Raw genomic sequence first — 23,031 nt, forward strand, 5'->3', positions numbered from 1 at the left:
TTTCTAGAAGAGTTTGTATGTACATGACATATTAGACAATTGCTTTTCTAAGTGATCCCTTTTTAAAATATTTTTATTTTTCTACTGATTCATTAATAGAAAAAATCTTTTATTTTAAATTATTATTTATTTTTTAAGGCTTTGTTAATTTATTCATTTTAGAGAGGGGGGAGAGAGAGAGAGAGAGAGAGAAGGAAGGAGCAGGAAGCATCAACTCCCATATGTGCCTTGACCAGGCAAGCCCAGGGTTTTGAACCGGCGACCTCAGCATTCCAGGTTGACGCTTTATCCACTGCTCCACCACAGGCCAGGCAGGAAAAAAAATCTTTAAGTGAATCTTTTATGTTTCTGAGGACCATGGAAATTCATGTGATTTGAATGATTTTTATAAGCTTATTTTTACCAATAGTTATATTTTTATATTTTTTAAAACACTGATATGTTCTATAAAATATTTTAGGCAAATATTGTTTATATGTATTTTGGTAAATAAATAAATAAATAAATTAGTATGTACTGTAGTCTTACTGTGGTATTTTAAGGTTTAAGAAAATAGTAGATAGATTAAATGAGACTCTGGGTACTTCTTTTTGAATAGCTTTATAATACTGCAGACATATACTGAGACTGTAGCATATTTTTCTTAAACTTTATACTAACAAATGTATAATTTTTCTGTTTGACTCTATACATGTCGTATTGTCACATAGTTAAATGACTGTTGATATATCTTTCTTTTTATAAATAAATTTTATTAATTTTAATGGGGTGACATCAATAAATCAGGGTACATATATTCAAAGAAAACATGTTCAGGTTATCTTGTCATTCAATTATGTTGCATACCTATCACCAAAAGTCAGATTGTCCTCCGACATTTTTTTTTTTTTAAATAAATTTTTATTAATGATAATGGGATGACATTAATAAATCAGGGTACATATATTCAAAGAAAACATGTCTAGGTTATTTTGTCATTAAATTATGTTGCATACCCCTCGCCCAAAGTCAGATTGTCCTCCGCCTCCCTCTATCTAGTTCTCTGTGCCCCTCCCCCTCCCCCTAACTCTCTCCCTCCCTTCCTCCCTCCCATGTCCTCCCTCCCCCCACCCCTGGTAACCACCACACTCTTGTCCATGTCTCTTAGTCTCGTTTTTATATTCCACCAATGTATGGAATGATGTAGTTCTTGTTTTTTTCTGATTTACTTATTTCACTCCGTATAATGTTATCAAGATCCCACCATTTTGCTGTAAATGATCTGATGTCATCATTTCTTATGGCTGAGTAGTATTCCATAGTGTATATGTGCCACATCTTCTTTATCCAGTCTTCTATTGAAGGGCTTTTTGGTTGTTTCCATGTCTTGGCCACTGTGAACAGTGCTGCAATGAACATGGGGCTACATGTGTCTTTACGTATCAATGTTTCTGAGGTTTTGGGGTATATACCCAGTAGAGGGATTGCTGGGTCATAAGGTAGTTCTATTTGCAGTTTTTTGAGGAACCACCATACTTTCCTCCATAATGGTTGTACTACTTTACATTCCCACCAACAGTGGATGAGAGTTCCCTTTTCTCCGCAGCCTCTCCAACATTTGCTATTACCCGTCTTGTTGATAATAGCTAATCTAACAGGGGTGAGGTGGTATCTCATTGTAGTTTTGATTTGCATTTCTCTAATAACTAATGAAGCTGAGCATCTTTTCATATATCTGTTGGCCATTTGCATTTCTTCCTGGGAGAAGTGTCTGTTCATGTCCTCTTCCCACTTTTTTATTGGATTGTTTGTTTGTTTGTTGTTGAGTTTTATGAGTTCTTTGTAAATTTTTGATATTAGGCCCTTATCTGAGCTGTTGTTTGAAAATATCATTTCCCATTTAGTTGGCTGTCTGTTTATTTTGATATCAGTTTCTCTTGCTGAGCAAAAACTTTTTATTCTGATGTAGTCCCATTCATTTATCTTTGCCTTCACTTCTCTTGCCATTGGAGTCAAGTTCATAAAATGTTCTTTAAAACCCAGGTCCATGATTTTAGTACCTATGTCTTCTTCTATGTACTTTATTGTTTCAGGTCTTATATTTAGGTCTTTGATCCATTTTGAATTAATTTTAGTACACGGGGACAGGCTGTAGTTGAGTTTCATTCTTTTGCATGTGGCTTTCCAGTTTTCCCAACACCATTTGTTGAAGAGGCTTTCTTTTCTCCATTGTGTGTTGTTGGCCCCTTTATCAAAGATTATTTGACCATATATATGTGGTTTTATTTCTGGGCTTTCTATTCTGTTCCATTGGTCTGAGTGTCTATTTTTCTGCCAATACCATGCTGTTTTGATTATCGTGGCCCTATAATAGAGTTTAAAGTCAGGTATTGTAATGCCCCCAGCTTCATTCTTTTTCCTTATGATTGTTTTGGCTATTCGGGGTTTTTTATAGTTCCATATAAATCTGATGATTTTTTGTTCCATTTCTTTAAAAAATGTCATAGGAATTTTGATGGGAATTGCATTAAATTTATATATTGCTTTGGGTAATATGGCCATTTTAATTATATTTATTCTTCCTATCCAAGAACAAGGAATATTTTTCCATCTCATTGTGTCTTTTTCTATTTCTCTTAATAATGCCTTGTAGTTTTCATTATATAGGTCCTTTACATTCTTTGTTATGTTTATTCCTAGGTATTTTATTTTTTTTGTTGCAATCGTGAAGGGGATTATTTTTTTGAGTTCGTTTTCTAATATTTCATTGTTGGCATATAGAAAGGCTATGGACTTTTGTATGTTAATTTTGTATCCTGCGACCTTACTGTATTGGTTTATTGTTTCTAATAATCTTTTTGTGGAGTCCTTCGGGTTTTTGATGTATAGGATCATATCATCAGCAAAAAGTGATACCTTTACTTCTTCTTTTCCGATATGGATGCCTTTTATTTCTTTGTCTTATCTGATTGCTCTGGCTAGAACTTCTAGCACCACGTTAAATAAGAGTGGAGAGAGTGGACAACCCTGTCTTGTTCCTGATTTAAGGTAGAAAGTCCTCAGTTTTATGCCGTTTAATATGATGTTGGCTGATGGTTTATCATATATGGCCTTTATCATGTTGAGATATTTTCCTTCTATACCCATTTTGTTGAGAGTCTTAAACATAAAATTGTGTTGTATTTTATCAAAAGCCTTTTCTGCATCTATTGATAAGATCATGTGGTTTTTGTTCTTTGTTTTGTTGATATGGTGTATTACGTTAACCGTTTTGCGTATGTTGAACCATCCTTGAGATTCTGGGATGAATCCCACTTGATCATGATGTATTATTTTTTTAATATGTTGTTGTATTCGGTTTGCCAGTATTTTGTTTAGTATTTTAGCATCTGTATTCATTAGAGATATTGGTCTGTAGTTTTCTTTCTTTGTGCCATCCTTGCCAGGTTTTGGTATGAGGGTTATGTTGGCCTCATAAAATGTGTTTGGAAGTATTGCTTCTTCTTCAATTTTTTGGAAGACTTTGAGTAGAATAGGAACCAAGTCTTCTTTGAATGTTTGATAGAATTCACTAGTATAACCGTCTGGGCCTGGACTTTTATTTTTGGGGAGGTTTTTAATAGTTTTTTCTATTTCCTCCCTGCTGATTGGTCTGTTTAGGCTTTCCGCTTCTTCATGACTCAGTCTAGGAAGGTTGTATTGTTCTAGGAATTTATCCATTTCTTCTAGATTGTTGTATTTGGTGGCATATAATTTTTCATAGTATTCTACATTAATTCTTTGTATATCTATGATGTCTGTGGTGATCTCTCCTCTTTCATTTTGGATTTTATTTATTTGAGTCCTGTGCCTTTTTTCCTTGGTGAGTCTTGCCAAGGGTTTGTCAATTTTGTTGATCTTTTCAAAGAACCAGCTCCTTGTTTTATTGATTTTTTCTATAGTTTTTCTGTTCTCTATTTCATTTATTTCTGCTCTGATTTTTATTATCTCCTTTCTTCGGCTGGTTTTGGGTTGTCTTTGTTCTTCTTTTTCTAGTTCCTTAAGGTGTGAAGTTAAGTGGTTTACTTCGGCTCTCTCTTGTTTGTTCATATAGGCCTGAAGTGATATGAACTTTCCTCTTATTACTGCTTTTGCTGCATCCCAGAGATTCTGATATGTCATATTTTCATTTTCATTTGTCTGTATGTATCTTTTGATCTCTGCGCTTATTTCTTCTTTGACCCATTCATTTTTTAGAAGTATGTTGTTTAGTTTCCACATTTTTGTGGGTTTTTCCCCCTCTTTTTTGCAGTTGAATTCTAGTTTCAAGGCTTTATGATCAGAAAATATGCTTGGTACAATTTCAATTTTTCTAAATTTGCTGATATTGTCTTTGTAGCCCAACATATGGTCAATTCTTGAGAATGTTCCATGTACACTAGAGAAAAATGTATACTCTGTCGCTTTGGGATGAAGTGTCCTGTAGATGTCTATCATATCCAGGTGTTCTAGTATTTCGTTTAAGGCCACTATATCTTTATTGATTCTCTGTTTGGATGACCGATCTAGAGCCGTCAGCGGTGTATTGAGGTCTCCAAGTATGATTGTATTTTTGTTAGTTTTTGTTTTAAGGTCAATAAGTAGCTGTCTTATATATTTTGGTGCTCCTTGGTTTGGTGCATCTATATTAAGGATTGTTATGTCTTCTTGATTCAACTTCCCCTTAATCATTATGAAATGACCATTTTTGTCTCTGAGTACTTTTTCTGTCTTGTAGTCAGCATTATTAGATATGAGTATTGCTACACCTGCTTTTTTTTGGGTGTTGTTTGCTTAGAGTATTGTTTTCCAGCCTTTCACTTTGAATTTGTTTTTATCCTTGTTGCTTAGATGTGTTTCTTTTAGGCATCATATAGTTGGATTTTCTTTTTTAATCCATTCTGCTACTCTGTGTCTTTTTATTGGTAAGTTTAATCCATTTACATTTAGTGTAATTATTGACACTTGTGGGTTCCCTACTGCCATTTTATAAATTGCTTTCTGTTAGTTTTGTATCTTGTTTGATTCTTCTCTTTTGTTTTTCTATCATTTGTTTTTGTTTGTTTGTGTTCCATACTTCTTTCCTCTGTTGCTACCTTTTTTTAAGTCAAGTGTTTTTGTGGTGGTTTTTTCAAGGGTGGTTACCATTAAGTAATGAAAAGGGTACCTACCATATTCATTGTAGTACCCTATCTTATGAGTATTTCTGTACTTCATCGTCCTTTGCTACTGTTAATCTCCATCCTCTCCCCCCTTTTTTTCCTTTGTTGTCACAGTTTAAGTTTGGTTTTATTGTGTTCTTGGTGGAGCTGTTACTTGTGGTGTTGTTTTCTTTTGTTCTTTGAATCTGGTTGGAAAACCCCCTTTAGTATTTCCTGGAGTGGGGGCTTTCTGCTGATAAATTCTCTCATCTTTTCTGTATTTGTGAATGTTTTTATATCTCCTTCGTACTTGAAGGATAGCTTTGATGGGTATAGTATTCTTGGCTGCAAGTTCCTCTCTTTCAGGGCTTTAAATATTGGGGTCCACTCTCTTCTAGCTTGTAGAGTTTCTGCTGAGAAATCTGATGATAATCTAATAGGCCTTCCTTTATATGTTGTACTCTTCTTTTCCCTGGCTGCCTTGAGAATTTTTTCTTTGTCATTGGTTTGTGTCATCTTTATTATGATGTGCCTTGGAGTGGGTTTGTTGGGGTTAAGAAAACTTGGTGTTCTGTTTGCTTCTTGAATTTGAGGTTTTAGTTCTTTCCACAGGTTTGGGAAGTTCTCGTCTATTATTTGTTTGAGTATATTCTCCATTCCATTTTCTTTCTCTTCTCCCTCTGATATACCTATTATTCTTATGTTATTCTTTCTGATGGAGTCAGACAATTCCTGTAGGGCTTTCTCATTTTTTATTATTTTTGAGTCTCTTTCTTCTTCTCTCTGTTGTGCCTCAAGTTGTTTGTCTTCTATTTCACTAATCCTATCTTCTATCTGGGCTGTTCTGTTAGCTAAGCTTGTTACCTCGTATTTCAGCTCGTGAATTGAGTTTTTCATTTCTGTTTGATTTGTTTTTATAGTTTCAATTTCCTTGGTAATATACTCTTTGTGTTCATTGCATTGTTTTCTGATCTCCCTAAATTGCCTTTCTGTGTTTTCTTGTATATCTCTGAGTATTTTTAAGATTTCTATTTTAAATTCTCTGTCATTTAACTCCAAGGCTTCCAATATGTTAAGTCTTTTCTCCATAGATTTTTCCACATCTATTTGTGTTACCTCTCTTTCTTTTGTATCCATAATATTCGATTTCCTCTTTCTTATTGGCATCTGAGGGTGGTCTTGTTGATAGCACTAATTGGAATTAATAAAGAGTAAAAAGAAAAAAAAAAAGGTAAAACACCCCACAAAAAAAAACAGTAATAATTTATTATTTCCCCCTTTTTTCTTTCTTCTCTTTCCCTCCTCTCCCCTCCTCAGGGAAATATCGTGATGACCTGTGAATTGTATTATGCTAAATGGAACAAAAACTGCCTGTAATGGAGGGCCTGATTTGGGGTGAAGAGTTCAAGGGGCAAAAAAAGGGAGTAGGTACCTACTAAATGCAAAAAAAAAAAAAAAAAAAAAAAGGAAAAAATCTTAGACAAGCATAAGATGATTTGCTTGTAAGTGATGGTCGACTAAGAGATATAATGAGAGGGATAAGAGGGAACCAGAAAAAAGGAGAAAAAAAGAAAAGAATACTAAAGAAAAAAATAAAAATAATAAGTAAAAATCTGTTGTATTAAGTGGAGCGAAGACTAAATACAATGGAGACCTTGGGTTGGAAGGAATGCTAGTGAGTTAAAAAGCAACGTAAAAAGTACCCAAAATGCCACAAAAATAAAGAAACAAACAAACAAAAACAAAAACAAAAGCGAAAAAGGAAAATAAAACCAAAAAATAACCTTGAGTCCCAAATTAACTAATTTGTTTATGATTGAGGATTAAATGGGAGGAAAAGTAAAATGAGAAAAGAAAAAACGAATAGAAAGGAAAAAATAAGAAAAAGAGAAAAACGAAGGAAGAAAAACAAGGAAGAGCAAAAAACAAAATAAAGCAAAACAAAAAAAAAAAAACAAAAGAGGAGAGAGTGAGAGTTAAGTGTTTTGGAGTATAACCTTAAAGGAGGGTGAGGATGAAGATAAGAAATAAAATGTAACACTCATGGGTAGTGTAGTTCAAGAAAAGGGAAGCATAAGATGGGCAGAGAATAGAAGGACCGAGGTGGAGGAAATAGAAATAATAATAATAAAGGCAATAAGATAGAAGAAACAAACAACAGCAAAAAAAAAAAAAAAAAATTAGTGGAACAAGTTGTAAAGTCTGTGGATTTTTCTTGATTTTGAGAGGTTAACTTCTTCCTTTTTCTTTTCTCTCCCTCTTCCTGGTCGGTGACTCTGTACCCCAGGCTCTGCCCCTGTGTCACACTTAGGTAGGGATTTGCAGTTGATGGGATTCTATGGCAATGTCATATAATTGGCTTTAGTCTTGCTGGTAGTCAAGGCTTGTTGGCGTTTGCAGGGTCCAACGATGAGAGTTTGCTTTCCTGGAGTCTCTCTCCCAGTCCCCCCTTCCTGAATTAGCAGCCTGGTGATCCAGCTATAAGGCTGCTACTGCTTCTGCCTGGGGAGTAAGAGGCTCAAAGAGCTAGGAAATCCCCACTCTATCCCCACTCAGCGCAAGGCTTTGGGAAAGGCTCTGGCAGTCAGAGCCTCCAGTGTAATCAGGCGGGGGTGGGAGTCAATTGTTGTCAAGGTGACTGTTCAGCGCCTAGCATTCAGTTGGACCACTCAACCCAGGCTTTCCACACTTTGTAGCCTGTTTTGGCTGGGAAGAAGAGGCACTAGTCTCTGCTTGCGACTAGTGTAGTATAGATCTTATTATCTGCCAAGTCCCTCTTGTTAGCGTTTATCCCTGAATATGGAGGCTCTATCAATCAGAAGTTGCCCCCGCCCCTTTAGCGAGAGGCACTAAGAAATATCACGCCTCTTATCTTGTATCACTGAACTGAGAGAGATCTTATCAATTAGAGCCCGTGGGTGCGCAGATTTCATGGGTTAAGCTAATTTCAGTGATTGGGTCCGCAGCTGTGCTCCCGAAGGTATTTCAGGCTGCTTGCACGCCCCTCCCCAAAGCTTGATTGTTAGCTTGAATGGCTGGGTGAGGTGCCCCGCCCATGGAGAGAATCTCCCAAGTAGGGAAGACCGCCTTGGCGCCTCTCCCACTCGCCCTGCCGCTGGCGGCTGGGGCGCACCGGGCGCAGGATAATGGGGCACCCTGGGTGTGCGGGCCAGTAGGGCACGTGCGCGAATGGGGTGCTCCGGGCACCGGTGGCTGGGGACTCTCACTCGCAGTGCGCGGGCCGCTGGGAACGTTAGCGGTGCTCGCTCTGCAACCGGACCGGGCGCGCCGGCAGCTGCTCGCCGCTCCCGAGTGTGGGCCGACTCACCACAGGCGAACTCCCTCCGCGGCTTGAATGAACGTCCCTGCGGTAGTTAGCTTCCTCCACACCCTCATCTCTCAGATTCAAGTGATAACAGTCCTTTCGCTTTCAGTTTGTGTGGAACTCCGGAATGCTCCGGGGATAAATTTTTCTGTTTCTAGTTGATAAATTTGTTGTGATTTTGGGGAGATCTGTCGGACGCGCTGCTCACGGCGCCATTTCCGTGACGTCACTCGACATATCTTTTAAAACAGCCATTTATACTAATAATCCCATACTCAGGTCAAGTGGAGATATATAAATCATAGATCTGATACATGCCCCAAATAAACTAGTTCTGTAGCTGATAATATCAGTTTATGTAGCAAGGAAATTACCTGCTATATCTAAACTTGTAACTGGGTATTTCTGTAGTGTTTGAAGTGAAAAAAAAAATTTCAATGGCATTGATATGTGTAATACTTTAAAATTTATTGGTAATTTCCTCAACATCCTATGAGGTAAACAGGAAGACATTATTGTTATGTGATTTAATACCTAGGAGGGCATTAAGAATTTAGGTAATTTTCCAAGTCTGTATAAGGAGTCAGGATCAGAATAGCCTTTGGATTTTCAAGGTAAATTCATTCTCCAAATCTTGGTCTATTTCTGTGGGTATCCCTCTTTTGATTAATTTTAAACCAAAGTTACTCACAAGTCCTTAATCTGGACACAACTGATATAAATGGTCAGTTTACTATTCTTTTAAAAATGCAATGGCATTGGGCTAGTCTTGGGAATATAAGTATCTTCTGTGAAGTTAAGAACCGTTATTGCTCGTGTTAATCAATTTCTTAGACATTCAAAACAACGTTTTGAAAGGGAGGGACTTATTCAGAGAATTTTAGAGATGAGAAAAATGAGTCTCAGTAAGTCACTTATGTTCTCAAAGGCTATAGAGCCATGATGGCAATTCTGGACGGCCTAAGGGTTGAGGGATACAATGTCTAAATCCGTAAGGTAGTAATGTGTTATTCCAGCTTGGCTCACACTGAATCACATAGGGAGCTTTTAAAAAAAATACTAATGTCTGGCACCCACCTTATTAATTAATTCAAATTTCTGGTGTCTGGGCCCAGGTATTGGTACTACAAAAACAAAAAGCAGAAACTTCCTCAGGTAATTCTCTTGTGCGCCAAGGTGATGAGCCACTGATAATACTGGAGACTTGAGGACATGATTTGGTTGTTGAATCAGGGTGATCCTTAGCCAGTGGGTTCTCAAGTATTTTGTTTGTGTGATATTTCATAACCTGAAAGCAAATATAGACAAGTTCCTTGTGTTTTATTTGCAATATTGTTGTCAGGTAGCGTCACCTTTTCTAGCCATTCTTCTTTTTTCTATTTTCAAATGACTCATGCTGAACAGTACGTTTATTTCATGTTGCTACTTGGTCCTTCATGTGGCTGTCCCAAAGCTCCATTTATCTTTGCGGTTATAGGCACAGCCGGGAACTTGAGAACAATGCAAGTCATTTAGAAATTTGAAACATGATTTCTGGTAATGCTTCAGGAAATATTTTATGGGTAATTTTCATTTCTAAGGTGCCCTGGACTCCTTCCTGAGATAGATGAAAAGACTGGTTATTGGCAGGGAGCAGAAATAGGTGGAAGGGACTTGGGCTAGCAATGAGCTCTGCATGGTTAGTCCTGATAGGAACACTGGAAATGACTTGAGTTGCTTAAGGTTTTTCTCATTTGGAATCTATCTTCACTGTTATATTTATTTTAACAATAGCTGGGTAAAGATAAGAGAGTTCAACTCATTCTTTTCAAAGGAACCAGGAGCCTAATTTTATTAACCCCCACCTCCACCTTCACCCTACACACATTTTCTTCCTTTTAGATAAAATGGGCTAACGGACAGAGGCAGATTCTGTTAGCTATAGTTTGACTTAGGTGGGAAGAAGAGTCCAAATATTATTGTTATCTTAGAGTTCTCCTTTGCCCCAAGCCTTAGGTAGACAGATTGTTTTCCATAGTCTCTGATTTATCACTCCTGGTCCTCACAAATCTTTAAGACTGTGTGTGTGTGTGTGTGTGTGCGTGCGCGCGCGCACACTTTAAAAAAATTGTACATCACATTCCCCTCCTTCACCTAGAGCAATGTTGTTTTGCCAAAATGATTCATTTATATCTCAAACTTACTATTTACCAGGCATGGGATTTTGATCAAATTGTTTAACTCCTCCAAGACTGAGTTCATTCATCTCTAAAATAAAGATAAAGTTATGGAAGGTTTACTGTGACTGCAGGAATTAAAATGAAATATTTTGTATAAAGCACCCAGTACAAAGTCTGGAATAGTTCTTTAGTAAATGTAATTTATTCTCTCTTTTTTTCCCCCTTCTCTCTACCAAAATATATTCTTAGAAAGAACTTCATGTAAATCTTTTATATATTTTTATTTATTATATATGAGCATTTATGTCATTTTTTCCACTTGCTAGAGAATCCTGAAGAAGTAGACTTATAGTAATAGTAATGATAATAATTATATAAAATTGTAATGCTTTTCTAGTAATTTACTATGAGAGTTATTGGTTAGATGGTTTATCCTCTTTATAGACATTTAATATCTTTAAGTGGGGACTGGTTATTTTTGTGTATGGTTGGTTGGAGAACAGTGAAGTCACTCCATGCAGGTAGCTTTCTACTCAGGATATAAGGTAGACCCATCCCAGTCACAGTCAGGATGTGTTTGTGCAGGAAGCACTTAATGACCATCACAGGACCACCGGTCATCAGACCTCTGTCTTAGTTGATTCAGGGTAAGATTAATTATGAAAGTCAGGAGCTACAAGACACAGGTTCTGGGAACGATATCAGGCTGAACTTCTATGAAAATTGTTACAAAGAAGTAACAATAATTAGAAAAATGTAAAACGTGATCTTCAGTTGTTTGGTTCTCTGATGACACAGCCTACATCAGGTTGGCGGGTGTGACAGAATCTGTACAGAGGAGGCTTGAAGTGTCTTTGAAAAATTTCTCAAGAACAGCCCTGCTGGGATACTTGTCGGAAGAGCCCTAAGTATTTTTCTGGAGACATGAAACCCTTTATTCAAGGACCTGTGGAGAGAGGGCAGACAGGCTATAGATTTTGCTCTCTCATCCTCTTGAGGGCATACCTTATTTGCAAAAGGAGATTTAGATTTGACGATCCCATAAAATTTAGCATAGAGAAAACTGAAAGCAAATATTTATTCTACAAGGATGGGTTAGCCGTGTTAAGGTAATCAGACTTACCTTGTCCAACTTTGGAAAAGTTTATTGAGCTGTTAATGGATTGACATTGTCTATGATTGACAAATGTAAAGAAACTTGCTGTCGTATTTCTAATATAAATATTTAACAATGCTTGTGAATCAGACAACAGAAATAGAACACCACCTCTGTCCCTGGTCAAAAGCCACATTTTTCATTTGGCTGGAAGTCAGGATTAAGATATAATTTTTTTCAGGCCCATGGAATTGGCCTCTTTGTCACTGTATATCTTTCAGGTTTTAGCATTAGGGTGAATGTGTCACAGCCTCAGAGAACCCTCAGGGAAGTTTGCTCTATTTTGCTGATTCATATGATGAAAAATAATACCCAGTTCTACTAAGAATTCCCTGAATAATGCCTTACTCTTGATTTAGATTAAGAAAAACTAAAGGGTTTTTTTTTTTTTTTTTGCTTCTTTCTCTTTATCTCTCTGTGGTATGTATGTATGTATGTGTCTGTGTGTGCATTTAAAAAATATATTTGTAAGTTTATTGGGATCCTGAGTACTAGACAAGGTTTGCCTGAATGCACAACTGTGTTGTGTTGAAAATTCCTTTGTTGCAGATTCTACCTGCTTAGTTTCAGCTCTTTAATAGCCTAGAGGTTGTGGTAATTGATGTCATAGGAGTTCAGAATATTGGCATATATTCTGAAGACTGACTTTAAACAGAAGATCAAAGTGAATTTTTAAAGGAGATCCAGGTATGTTCTGTAACTTCTGGTAAAGAGTATCAAACATTCATGATTCATTAACAGGATCTATACTGCATAGAACAAAGTGGAGGTTTGGTCCTTGTCTAGTCATTAATTTGTTATCCACCTACACTGATAGAACACATTAATTACATTGATTGGTTAAGGGACAGATCTCTTCTTTGCTATTTGTTTTATAGACAGTTCTAGCATATAGATGCCAAATGTGTTGTTTTATCCTTGCGCGCAATTCTCAGGATGACTTCTGGCCAGTCTAAACATCGCCTAGGAATTGTTTATCATGACTGATTTAATACCCCTCCTGAAGCATGTGTACTATGACTTTCTGCTTAAGACTTTCCAACACAGCAAATATTTACACAAGGAGGGTGATTCCCTTCTAGCTGCAGAGACGGATCAAGCCAGTGGTACCAAAACATATATGACTGTGTCCCGATCCCCAAGATTTTAATCACATTTAATGACTGGACAAGTTGTGCTGGGAGGAAGAACCCTGTGATGTCTCTGTGGCTATGTAATATATCTTGTTTTTTATTTACAAGGCTGTCATAGGGGGGTTATATGGTGGTTTTCTTCCCAACACTTACTAGCAATTTGTATAAAGCCATATTTAGTGTATTTAAAAAACATTACAAATAGGGCAAGGCAAAGGAAGGGGAAAGATGTTGGGTTAAAGGGAAGTTTCCCACAGAGGAAGTTCTCAATTGCTTCTTGCTCATGGAAATCTTTTCACCTGCCTTGCCCAGTCCTTGGTACTAATATCTGAGAGGTATTAAGCAATCCAGAAAGTTTATTCATCAATGTTGACTTCTCTTAATTAATGAAAGGGCAGAGAAATCAAAGTTATTTCCCTCCTCTCCCCAAATTCAGGGTTTTTAATGCCTAATGGCTTTCTCCCTACTTAGACCAAACATATTAGTCAAATTTCTTGTACTGACTCATGAATCATATATTGGGGCAGAACAGATTCTGTTATGAGAAATTAGGACTCTCTCTCTTGACACATAACTTGGCTCTAAAATCGAATCAGATAAACATCTTTTTTTTTTTTTCTTAATGCCATATTTGGAAAGTAAATTGAAATATGTAGGCAATGAGTGATCTCTTCATCTCACAGATAATACTGGATGCAGGGCCAGAAGTCTTGTGTATATTGGGCTCCTCTCTCAAACCAATGCCTTTCCTCGGGGCTTCTGACTCAGTGGGTTGAATTTGGGGTTGGGATAGGAGTCTACCTTAATGAGGCGGCTCCAGGTCCAGTGTGAGGAGCACCCTTGTTACATGGAATTGAACTCTAACACCTCAGAGAGAATTACATTGAAACCAAAGCATAAGAGCTGGGATGAATGCACTACACATGATCTGCAATCATATTATTTTAGTAACTATGAGTCAGCAATGCTAGAAATAATTTTTAAAATGAAATGGTTTGATATCTTAAGAAAGAGCAGGCTAACAGCTGACTCATCCTACTCAAGGAAGTCTTCAAATAAGTTACCCAATCAAGACAATGCATTTTCTGGTTTTCTACAAGAGAAAAAAGAATCTGGTACTTTTCAATTAATAATAAAAAAAGTATCTAATAGCAGAGCTTTCTTATCCTCTGAAATCAAGAGAATCACTGAGTTATGAGGACATTATAGTGATCTCTTTAATTCTTTGTGAGGATTTTTAGATTTTTATCTATCTTTAGAGATAGATTTTGATATTTTTATAGACCTATTCTAAATAGAAGTATTGTCAACTCTTATAAATATCAAAACAACACTTACCTGACTCCTGTGTTCACAGAAGTTCTCGGCTCTTGCTCATAACCTCATTTTTCCTACAGGGTCAGGTTGACCTTTGAGTGCTGAAGCCCAGGGAAACCAGACCCTGGTTAGGAGCAGCTTGACTGTTTGGGCAAAGTTACCATATGGCACTGGGCCATGTTTGCCAGGGATGCAAAGAAACAGACATATATCATATAAAGCCCATTGAATCTGGAAATCAATAATGTGCCTATTGAGTCATTCATTCTTTTGGTTTTGCTTGTTTATTTTGAGCATGACCATCTACTACAAGGGTCCCCAAACTACGGCCTGCGGGCCACATGTGGCCCCCTGAGGCCATTTATCCGGCCCCCGCCGCACTTCCGGAAGGGGCACCTCTTTCATTGGTGGTCAGTGAGAGGAGCATAGTTCCCATTGAAATATTGGTCAGTTTGTTGATTGAAATTTACTTGTTCTTTTATTTTAAATATTGAATTTGTTCCCATTTTGTTTTTTTTACTTTAAAATAAGATATGTGCAGTGTGCATAGGGATTTGTTCATAGTTTTTTTTTTATAGTACGGCCCTCCAACAGTCTGATGGACAGTGAACTGGCCCCCTGTGTAAAAAGTTTGGGGACCCCTGATCTACTATGTGCCCAACACGGTTATACTTACCTCTTAGCACCCTTGGTCCTACACGCTGGGCCACATTCTGACTCCTTCCCTCATCACCCACACTAACAACATCATCCACACTGATAACGTCATGGTCTAACGGAACGTGGGAGGGCTCTCATAGAAGTGTTATAATTTTATATTTGAGCAGGGTATGTATAACCTACTGCTACATTATGAACTGAATCTCAGATTCCTGATTTGTAACAAAATAATAAAAACATCTCCTGTTTTAAAATAGCTAGCAAGATCAGTGAATATTTTTTCTGGAGTTCCCATTTTACACACGAAGAAAGTATTTAAAGGACATGGTGGTATTAAAGGAAAAGAAAGAAGTGGAAGTAAGTTTAGAAAATATTATTTATGAGGCAAAATGAAAGACCAGTTGTGACATAGGCCCCCTGATGACCCGAGGTGGGAAGGGCTACCAGGAAAGGACATGAAAGACATGCTACTTAATGAGCCAAGTGGATCCCAGAACTGGGATCTCAGAACTGGGATCCACTTGTCCCCACTGGTTTGTTCAGTTTGATTGATAGTAAATGGGTCGTCCTGATTCTATTTGCTAGAACCATCTGTCCCAGGACAGCCCATTTTTTTGTATATCAGGAAGAGTGGGCCTGTAGGACAGGCAGTCAGTATAGAACCATTGTTCTGTGCTGAGTTTGGAGATTGACACCTAGGGCCTGTGAAACCTGAATCCGAGTTGAGATGCATGCTGCAAGGCGTTCTTAGGAGCGGCCTCTTTGTGCTAAGGGGGTGTGAGTGTCTATAAAACTGAGAGGGATGGAGGGACAGATAGGCAGCTTCTCAAAATGGGCGAGATCAGGAAATATCTCTTTTTGTCTGGTTCAATGTTCTCCACTTCTTCTCTCCCTCCACATACCATAGTGCTTCTTGATTTATTTTGAAAAATGAATGTAGTCTCCTTAGTTGTTCACAGAGCTAGTGCTACCCTGACCAGGAGTCCAGCCAAGGCAAACAACAGCAATGGGTCAAGTCAGGACTGTCAGCTAAAGGGCACAAAGTCTCTGAGGTCAGAATCAGTAAGTGCCTGCTTCATAAACAGGGCTAAATGATGCTCCTAGCACGGAATCTGTGTCTGCCCTGCTCTTTTAATGTAGCCTTTCTGGGTGGGCACCTTAGTGCAGCCTACAGCTGGAAAGTTAGCTATTTGCAGATGCAATTTGGCCCAATCACAAAACACTAAAAGTGCTTCAATTGGTGGGACGTTGTCTTAATAAAAAAGGAATGCACACAAGGTGTAATCCCCAGAGAGGAAATTGAAAGTTGATTAGGTTCAGATGGTTCATGGAATGTTGATTCGTTCCAACAGTGATAGCAGCCAGTTGCATAGCGATGTCCTTCAGTGTGTGAGCCATGCTGAGAACCAGTTCACGGCTTAGGAGTGTGCACAGTTTATCTGGAAGAGCAGCTGGAGAGGCAGAGGACACAGGCAAAGATACAGTTACAGTTGGTGGCTAGACCAGTGGATGGAGAATGAGGAAGTTCTCTTCCTATCTCTCCTAATTTTAATGAAATAGGAAATGAGGTTATCGGCTGGTGGCGAGAAGGGCAGGGGCTGTGGGAGGTATGACTGGGATATGAACAGACAAAAACAGGATCACAGGAGGTGAGGTGGTCAAGGGGCGGAAAGGCTGAGATATCAGAAAGGTTTTCCTCAGGGACAGGAAGGTCCCAAGTTCTGTGGAAAGACCGGTGGTGGAGAGAGATCGTGAGCCACCAGCTAACTCTTCAAGAAGTGCGGGGCAGTGAGAGGGATCTCTGTGTATGATTGTACCAAGGAGAGATAGTGGGTGCCGTCAGTGCAGCCATGACTTTAAGTTGTGGCAAGTTTTTATTGATATGGGAAGAAAAAGGATGTGGAAGCATCATTAAACTGCAGAGAAGACAATTGTTGAGTTTCCTGGTTTGCTAGTGCAGGGGTCTGAGACAAAGAACAGCAACGTGAAAAGGCTACCGGATAAGTAGTGTCCTGGCAGGGCTACAAGGCCATATGGAAATGGAACTGGTTGATGAAGGATGACCATGGTTTTAGGAGAATAAAATTATTCTTAAGAGCATATTTTTTGGTTGGGGAAAATGTGGAGCTATACGATTTAACTTTGTCACGATGATGATAATCATCATTATCATCATCAGCCCTATTTAGTGTGTGCCACTTTGGATACCGCCCATATCAGATTTGTTCTGTTAGTATGGGTTCTATCTTCCAGACTGCATTTATTAATATATATCTCCTAGGCATGAAATAATCTTAGTAAATTCCTCTGTGTGTGTGTGTGTGTGTGTGTGTGTGTGTATTGGGTATGGTCGGTTTTATGGAAGTATAATTTATATACAATAAGAAGTGAGATTCACTTTTTTTAGTGTATCATCTGATGAGTTCTGACAAATGAATGTACCACCAAATCAAGATCTTTTGCAAACAGTTCTAACAGTTTGCTTGTAAAACAAAACCTTATTTCTACCCTCAGCACATGGTGACCACTGATCGGTTTTGGTCCCTATAATTTTGCCTTTCCCAGAATGACAACTAAATGGAATTATATAGTATGTGACTTTTTAAGTTTAGTTTCTGTTGCTTAAACATGATGCAGTTGCAATTTATTCTTGTGTTTTTCAGTGGTTTGTCCCTTTTCTTTGCGGAGTATTATTCCATTATATGGCTATAATACAGTTTATTTGTCAAGTTACCAAGAGAACAATATTTGTGTTGTTTCTAATTTTTGGTGATTATGAGTAAAGCCATTATAAATGCTTATGCATAAGTTTTTATGGGAACATAAGTTTTCAGTTTTCTTGGGTAAAAATCAAGAAGACTGTTGTATCATATGGTAAATGTATGTTTAACCCACAAGAAGCTGCAAAACTATTTTCCACAGTGGCTGCATCATTTTGCATTCCTACCAGAAATTCACAAGAATTCAGTTGCTCTCATCATTGCCTGTTTATTTTGTCAGTTTTGTGAGGTTTTCTGATTGTTTTTGTTTTTTTTAGTTAATCAAGTGGGTGTGTAGTGTTATTACATTGTGGTTTTAATTTGCACTTTCTTAGTGACTAAAGATGTTTAACATCTTTTCATGTGCTTATTTGCCATTTATTTGTAAATCTTCTTTGTTAAAATCTTGTGCCGACTTTTTAAAATTGTTTTTTTATTTTTATTGAGTTTTGAGAGTTCTTTACATGTCCTAGATACAGGTACTTTCCTAACCTGTCTTTCAAAAATATTTCATCTAAGTCAATTGCTTGTATGTTCATTTTCCTAAGAGTGTATTTGGAAGAGCAGAAGTGTGTATTTTGATAAATTTTAATTTATCAGTTTCTCTCTTTAATGGATTATACTTTTGATTTTGTACCTATGAAATTCCTGCCAAACCTAGAGTTACAAATACTTTTTCCTACATTTTATTCTATGTATGTTACAGTTTACATTTAAATTTATATCAATTTTAAGTCAATATTGTGTATAGTGTAAAATAAAAGCCAAGGATTGTTATTTTTTTGTATATGAATGTCCAATTTTTCCAGCGCCTTTTGTTCCTTGTATGCTTGAAAAGAATTGGTATTCAGTTGTACGGTTGTTTTATAAACACTAATTAATTCAAGTTGATTGCTAGTTTTGTCCAGGTTCCATTTTCTTACCCATTTTCTTACTGGTTTCCTTTCTATTTGCTTTACCACATACAGGGGCAGAAGAATATTTCAATTTCCAACTCTAATTGTGAATTTGTCCATTTCTGCATTCAAATCTGCCAGTTTTTGCATTTGCATTTTGAATCTTTGTTGTTAGGTACATGGGCATTCAGGATTGTAATGTACTCTTTAGCCCTAAAAATATTCCTTGTAAGGCCCTGGCCGGTTGGCTCAGCGGTAGAGCATCGGCCTGGCGTGTGGAAGTCCTGGGTTCGATTCCCGGCCAGGGCACATAGGAGAAGCGCCCATTTGCTTCTCCACCCCCCCTCCTTCCTCTCTGTCTCTCTCTTCCCCTCCCGCAGCGAGGCTCCATTGGAGCAAAGATGGCCCGGGCGCTGGGGATGGCTCCTTGGCCTCTGCCCCAGGCGCTAGAGTGGCTCTGGTCTTGGCAGAGCGATGCCCCGATGCCCCGGAGGGGCAGAGCATCGCCCCCTGGTGGGCAGAGCGTCGCCCCTGGTGGGCGTGTCCGGTGGATCCCAGTGGGGTGCATGCGGGAGTCTGTCTGTCTCTCCCTGTTTCCAGCTTCAGAAAAAAATACAAATATATATATATATATATATATATATATATATATATATATATATATATATATATTCCTTGTTCTGATATCATTTTTGAAAGATATTTTTATTGTATATAGAATTTTCAGTTGTAGTTTTTTTTCAACATATTTTCATGTTCTCTTAACTTTCTGATGAGAAATGTGCTGTCAGTTTTACCTTTGTTCTTCTCTATATAATGTTTTGTTTTTCTATGGTGCTTTTCAGAGTTTTCTGTTTTGTTGTTTTCATCATCTTTATAGATATGTCAATTTTTCAAATTATTTATCTTGCTTGAAAATTTCTAAGCTACTGGGATATGTACATTTGATATCCTTCATTATTTTTGTATAATTCTTGACCATCATCTTTTCAAATATTATTCTATCCCATTGTCTCTCTTACCTTCTTCTAACACTTCAAGTAACCATTTGACATCATCGTGTGGCCCTTGGATGATTGGTGGTCAGCAAACTCATTAGTCAACAGGGCCAAATATCAACAGTACAACAATTGAAATTTCTTTTGAGAGCCAAATTTTTTAAACTTAAACTGTATAGGTAGGTACATTGTTATTAACTTAATTAGGTGGAATACCCTTTGTGGAAGAGCCACACTCAAGGGGCCACAGAGCTACATGTGGCTCGCAAGCCACAGTTTGCGGACCAGGGGATGCTCTCATCTGTTTTATTCAATCCCCTTTTGTGTTTCAGTTTAGGAAATTTCTATTGAGCTATCTTCCAGTTTGCTGAGTTTCTTCTTCAGCTACACTGTGCCTCTTGAAGTGACAGGTGAGGGCCTTCTTCACCTCAATTTCTGTGTATTTATTTCTAGCACTGCCATCTGGCTCTTTTTTATTGTTTGCATCTGACCACTGAAATTCAATGCCTGTTGATCACCTTTCTTGCTATAGCCTTTAGGATGCTTATTATAGTGATTTTGAATTCATTACAGTATGGCCCAACATCTCTGGTTCTGTCCATTGCCTTTTATCCTAGCAGTGGCTTGTTTTGTTCTTGCTTCTTTGCATGCTCAGAATTTTTCACTGAATAATGGATATCATGTGTAGACCCATAGAAAGTAAGGGAGCTCAAATTGATGCTTGGAACTGTGTCCACCTGACTTCTGTTAGGCTGTTATTGTGGGGTATAAGTCAGAAGTGAGCTGGGTTTGGGTTCTGTTGTTATTTTGGGGTTCATTCACTGTATTCCTGGCTTCAGATTCCTCTCACATTACCTTTTATGTTGGGTGAGGTCTTATTTGCCATTCTGTTTTCTTAATGTTCTTGCTCCAGCCTCAACACTAGACCTTCTCTGTATAGCTATATTTCAGAGAGGGTTTTTCTCCATGTTGCCTCTGCTATCCTGGTAGATTGCTGTTGCCTGTTATTCGCTTCTTGTTACTTTAGGGGAGAGAAGTGTTCTCTGTTTTATTAGTGGAAAACCATGGAGTCATGGAGAAGAATGACAGAGGTGGTACAAAGTCTCCCTGTATTGGCAATTTCTAGGGTTTCTATATATTCATTCTGGCCCAACCATGGACATTAGAAATTTATTTAAAAATTTAACTAAGTTTGTCCTACTTACTTCTATGGCAGCTCTGGCTTCCATTTATTCCTATTAGTAAGCCCATGATCAAGTCCCTTTCTCTTAAAGACATCTGTTTTTTTCTCCTAGGGTTTAAACTCATTATATTCTCTACAACATGAGTCTTCTAGGGGAAAGACAAATTAAGATTTATAATTTATCAATCCTTTTTTCAGTTGATAGGGTAGGAATGACATTCTTTCTACATTTCTACATCCCAGGAAGAAGTCAAAAGTAAGTATAAGCCTTAAAATAGAAGATTTTTTAGCAATTTTCCACTTCTATTCATACCAGAATGGCTGTTGAAACTCCTTTTATCTTGATTATTTTGCTATTCATTCTGATTAAAAATAGACATTGGTGTATGGTGCTCTGAGCCCAGCCTTTACCGTTGCAACAAGAAGACAATTGTACATTCTACAGAAGGTGATTCTACATATGCAAATCTGACATCTTTGGGCAGTAAATTGTCCCTATCGCCACTGGGGTAATCTGCTCCAATTTGCTGCCAAATTATGAGCACAATGAATCACAGACACGTTTCTAAATATATCAGCAGCCCTGCAAAGTGTTTCAGGGGTACATCTATTAATTGTGGTCATGAGAAAGGTCACGATCGCACCAGCTTTCATCATAATTTAGCTATCCCTCCCTAGTTTGCCATGGCTATGTGGAAACACTGTGACTGTTCAGTTAGAAGCATTGTTCATTTTTGAAGATGACTTACTGGAAATGAGTAAAATATCTGAGGGAGGCCATTCTATTTAAACGTCTATTTCCTCATTCAAAAGCTGTTTTGTGTAATAAAAATATCTCGAAAATTCTTTTTTGCCACTCACCAAACTCATTTCTTCTAAACCACTGATTAGAACCCACAACTTCAACTGAAGAAAAGATTCACTGTGGACTTTGAGGCCAGCTATTTTCAACTGAATTCCCCTCTCATATGCTCCTGTTAATAACACAAGCAGTGTTAACAACTCTTGGGTCCCTTTTTACAGCAGGGTGGGTATTTCTGAAAGTGTAATCCTGGCAGCATTGAACAATCCATAAAATCCTATGACATTTTCATGTGGCTATAAAACAGGGTGGAATCTTATAGAAAGTTGCCCCCCCAAATTAGCCTTTCATGAAAAAGAATTGTTCTGAATCCTATTACTTTGAAAAGTGTTCCCTTCCTACCCCCCCAAAAAAGGCACTTTTTCTTTTTACCACTGATGTAAATAAAAGCCAATAAGAAGGCTCAGGAAATTGAAAAAAATTTCAAAATTAAATACTCAAAGATCTTCTAAAGTTTATACTTTAAACCTATTTAAAGCAAGCAGTTCAAGCTTCCCTTCACTAACTTTTGCTCTAAAATCATTTGGAGTTGTCAAATCTCGGGAGATTACTTATCAAAATGATTAACATCAATAACCTGTTTCCATGTTGTGCCGACAATATGGCATATCAGTTTTCCCTCGAAGATTGAGGGTCGTATTTTTCACATACTATTCAGATAGAGAAAAAATTCCAAAATAAAGACATACTTTCTTCTCGTCTGCTTATAATTTGAAACACATACATTTTCCCCTCTAATTAATGTGGAGTCCTTTTTTTTTTTTTTAACAGTACTTCATCACTCATTGTTACTCATTTTTCATGTATTTATACTACCGATGAGTGGTGAAGTTCTTAAACTACTAAGTTTATGATCACGCGCTGCTCTGTGAAGGCCTGGAACCACATCATAAGTCTTTTGACACAAAAGTAAAATATATTTATTTTGGAAGAAAAGCAACCTTAGTGAAAACCAAACCATTTGGATATATTTTTGTTTGTACTAGAATTAAATGAATCAAACCAGAAAAAAATTGCCTAGCAACATCTGACATTAAAAATATACCAAAACAAAAACTAAACCACATGGAGGATAAGATAGAAGACAGCCCGAGCCTCATCTAGATAAGAGTCACAATCTGTAAATGAAGCTGCCTTTAGCCCTACATAAAACAGGTAACAAAGAAATTAGAGTTAGATATGGAGGAAGAACTAAGGTAATGTAGGCTAACATATATTGAGTGCTTACTAGATTTTAGATCTTACATTAGGCGTGTTATATGCATCTTATTTCTTACAGAACCAATTATCTCTCTTTGCAAAGAACCAGGGCAGTGTAGTTAAAGACTAGTCAATTCTTAAAGTCCAACCTTTATCTGTTTAAGATTCTTGCTAGATTATTATAATTTATAGCAGGGGTCGGGAACCTATGGCTTACGAGCCAGATGTGGCTCTTTTGATGGCTG

Source organism: Saccopteryx leptura, chromosome 12 (assembly GCF_036850995.1).
Source record: "Saccopteryx leptura isolate mSacLep1 chromosome 12, mSacLep1_pri_phased_curated, whole genome shotgun sequence".
NCBI classification, from domain to species: Eukaryota; Metazoa; Chordata; class Mammalia; order Chiroptera; family Emballonuridae; genus Saccopteryx; species Saccopteryx leptura.